The sequence below is a fragment of the Furipterus horrens genome, unplaced genomic scaffold, assembly GCF_987537825.1.
Source record: "Furipterus horrens unplaced genomic scaffold, mFurHor1.1.pri manual_scaffold_5, whole genome shotgun sequence".
Classification (NCBI taxonomy): domain Eukaryota; kingdom Metazoa; phylum Chordata; class Mammalia; order Chiroptera; family Furipteridae; genus Furipterus; species Furipterus horrens.
Window position 1 is genome coordinate 53,118,401 of NW_028327175.1, and position 3,853 is coordinate 53,122,253.

General features: G+C 41.4%; 1 non-coding gene across 1 annotated transcript; it reads left to right on the plus strand.

Moving 5' to 3' along the window:
• The first annotated feature begins 2,780 nt into the window (after window positions 1-2,780).
• Window positions 2,781-2,887, plus strand: LOC150008630 (U6 spliceosomal RNA). Its single transcript, XR_016511494.1, has one exon. It is a non-coding gene; the product is annotated as a U6 spliceosomal RNA (small nuclear RNA).
• Window positions 2,888-3,853: the final 966 nt, after the last annotated feature.

Here is a 3,853-nt window from a genome sequence, read left to right on the forward strand (position 1 = left end):
ATTAGAGCAAAAGCCCTTGACCTACCTTTCCTTAAATGGTTTCTTCTAGTCTGCATTTCTCACCTGAATGCAAGTTTGTGGCCAGGATGTAATGGCAGACATGTGAACTGACTTAGCAAAGCTTAGACCTGCTCAGTTTGCATTTTTAAAGGTATTTTGATCCAAAAATAATTAGCTTCATTTTTATTACACGGAAATTCCTCAATTTCTGGCTTAGTCACATGGGAGAGAAAGCAAGAAGAGAGGCAAAGAGAAGAAGATAGAAGATGTCTGCTGTAAGCCAACACAGGTTCTGCCTTTGAATCCTTACCATTCTCTAAGCTAGAATCTCCTTCACTCAGAGCTTGGAAAAGTGCTCAGATCTTCTCTTCCACTATTTACGTTATTCTTAGGTTAGTGCCCAGAAGAAGGGAGGAGTCTGGTGGACCAGTTCAGAGACTTTATTAAGGGATGTTCAAGCAGGCAGGCTGAGTCTGGGTGGACTGCAGCACCATGGGAAGAGGTAGAGGGACTTTTAAGGGTGTGGAGCATACCCCAGGTGGGTGAGTCACCCTACTGGTCAGTTCCAGACATCCAGGGTGAAGGTGTTTACAAAACAACAATGTCCTCTGATTAGGGAGAGCTACCATGAGATTTATCGTTGTTGTTTCTGAGAAATGATCAAGGGAGAGGGGGTTTCTAAGAACACATGACCCCAGGCATGACCGCAGGTCACACAACAGGGAGTGGTAGTTTTGAGAACACAGGACACCGGCATGACCGCAGGCCATTGCTTGTGGCAGGTCACTGGGTGGGCAAAATGGCAGTTTCTGTCCCTAACAGTTAAGACTCAGATTTTTTTTTTTTTTCAATAAAAGGATCAGTGTATCTATAACTTATTGTGAGTAAAAATAAAACTAAATTTTTAAAAAAGCTTGCTGATTCACTTACGGCTATAGAGTGATGAGAATGTTATAAACCTTAAGTCAAGTGGATATATCAATCATTTTTAACCATTAAAAATATGTTTGTTTGTTTTTTTTCAGATTTAATGTGTTTTATTGATTAAAATATTACATTTGTGCCAATTTCCCTTCCCTCTGCTCCCCTCCACCTGGTGGCCCCCCTCCCTCCAGTTGTCCCCCCCTTTTAGATTATGTCCATTAGTTGTGCATACAGTTCCTCCCAACCTCTCTCCGTCTATTCCATTCCCTCCTACCTTGATCCCCAATTCCTATATCATCTCCCTCCCTTTCCCCATTCCCCCTCCCTGTTGACCTCCCCCCAATATGCTTCCCGTACCCACAGTTCCTTTTCCACTCTCGTTGCCTGTTTAGTTTGCCTTTGTTTCATCTCCTTAGCTTCTGTTTTTTAAACCAGTCCCTTTAACATCTCATATAACAGTGGTTTGGATCTAATGAACTCTTTCAGTTTTATTTTGTCCTGGAAACACTTTCTCTGTCCTTCTATTCTGAATGACAATTTCGCTGGATAGAGTATTCGTGGTTGTAGGTTTTGGATTTTCATTACTTTGAATATTTCTTGCCAGTCCCTTCTTGCCTGTAGGGTTTCCCTTGAGAAGTCTGCTGATAGTCTAATTGGGACCCCTTTGTACATAATTCTTTTCTTCTCTCTTGCTGCTTTTAAGATTCTCTCTTTATCTTTAATTTTTGACATTTTGATTATAATGTGTCTTGGAGTGGTTCTCCCTGGGTCCAGTCTCTTGGGAACTCTCCTTGCTTCCTGGACCTGCAAGTCTATTCCCTTCCCCAAGTCTGGGAAGTTCTCCTTTATTATATTTTCACTCAATTTTTCAAGTTCTAGTTCATCTTCCTCATTCTCTGGCAAACCAATGATTCTTATGTTGGGCCTTTTATAGCTGTCCCAGAGGTTTCTGATCCTCTCATTGTTGCTTCCCATTTCCTCTCGCTGCATTGGTTGACTGCTTGTTCCTTCTCCATATTCCAGTTTGTTGAAATGAACTCTGGATTTCTTTTCCTCACCGTCTGTCTCGTATGCGGTTTTGTTCCTTTCGTTATGAAAGTTTTTCGCTTCTTTCTTATCTTTTTTCTGCTCTTTTGTGAATTCTGTAAGCCACCTGATAACAATGGCCCAGAACTGAGCCTCTGACAGGTTTCTTATCTGTTCATCTGTCAGGTTCTCTATCTGCTGCCTGGTGAGCTGTGTCACCGGGATTTCTATAGTTGTCTGCCTCATTTTGACAGATGTGTTTTGTTTTCTTGGGCCGGCTGTTGGGGGCAGTGCCTGTGTACTCGTAATGACCCAGCGACCGGCGCCGTTTGGCGTCGCCTGTCTGCGACCTATTTCGCAGCCCTGTGGTGCTTTCTTTCTTTGGGGGCGGGGGTCCAAAATGGATTCACACAGTTATTCAGCTAGGAAACCGGGATCCGTCCTCCCGCCCCCCTGGGCCTCACTGTTCAAGGCGATGCGGTGGCCGCTCTCCCCAGCGCTGGGGTCGCGCACTGCCAGGGGCTTGACTGCCGCCGGGATTTTTCGCCGCCCCGCCGCTCCAGGTGCGACGGCAAACAGCACTGCCCTCTTTAACTCTTACCTGCCCAAATGGCACCGCTGGTTTATAACTTCATATGTTGGGCTTCCGTGTAGTTTTATTTTCTGGAATTTCTAGTTATCCTTTGTTTTGAAGTAGTTGTATTCCTCTCTAGTTGTAGAGGGAGACTTAACGTGTCCGTCTAAGCCTCCATCTTGGCCGGAAGTCCTAAAAATATGTTTATTGATGGTCCATTCTATGCTAGGCACTGACTTGAAATAAAGGCCCTACTGTGCTCACCTTGGCAGCACATAGACTAAAATTCAAATGATACAAGGGAGATTAGCACGGCTCCTATGCAAAGATGATATACAAATTTATTAAGTATTTTATATTTTAAAATGAAAAAATAAATAAACATCCATTGATTATTACTTTCATATAATCCAACTTAGGAAAAAATTTAGTTAATTTCTACCTACCACTGTGTTTTCTTTTATTATTATAATACTCATCTGAGGTTATGTTTATTGATTTTTAGAGAGAGAGGAAGGGAGAGACAGAGAGACAGAAAGAAACACTGGCGTGAGAGAGAAAGATTGATTGTCTCTGTTACACACCCTGAATGGGTATCAAACCCACAACCTAGGTATGTGCCCTGACTGGGGTCAAACCTGCAAACTTTTGGTGTACAGGACAATGCTCCAACCAACTGAGCCACCATCAGGACTATTTATTTTATTTTACAAAAACAGCTTTTTATTTCTTGCTCTTTTTATCACAAAAGAAAATTTCCTATATTTTCAAAATTCTATGATGGCTCATTAGGTTAACTGTGGTTGGTATTGTACACACTGGGATGGGACTGCCATCTAAACATGTTTAGTTGGAGACATAGATTAGTCAAAATATGGTGATTTAACTTATAATCATGTTTGTGATCTGAAGTTGAGTTTTTTACCTAGTAAGTATCAACAACAACTATTACCTAATTTGGGGGGATACTAATGGCTAACATTAGAGAGATATAATATTAGTACAGTGAGACAAAATACTAATAAAATATTTACATTTGGTTTTAATTATTTTCTTTTAATATAGAACATGAGTTTAGCTTTCCTTTTAAATAATACTTTAAATTATAATACATCTTGTGAATGAAAACAGGTGATTCTCCATGGCCCTATGGTTGAGTTCTCTGGACCCAGGAGGAGTAACAAGTTGCCCATCACAGACAGATGAAAGCACCAGAGAAAGCAAAGCTGAGGAGGGGCGGAATTGATGACATGAGTAGCCCTGTAAGAGTAGACCAAGTTGTACCAAACAACTGATTTAATTCTAGCATTTTCCACTAGTAATAAGTAA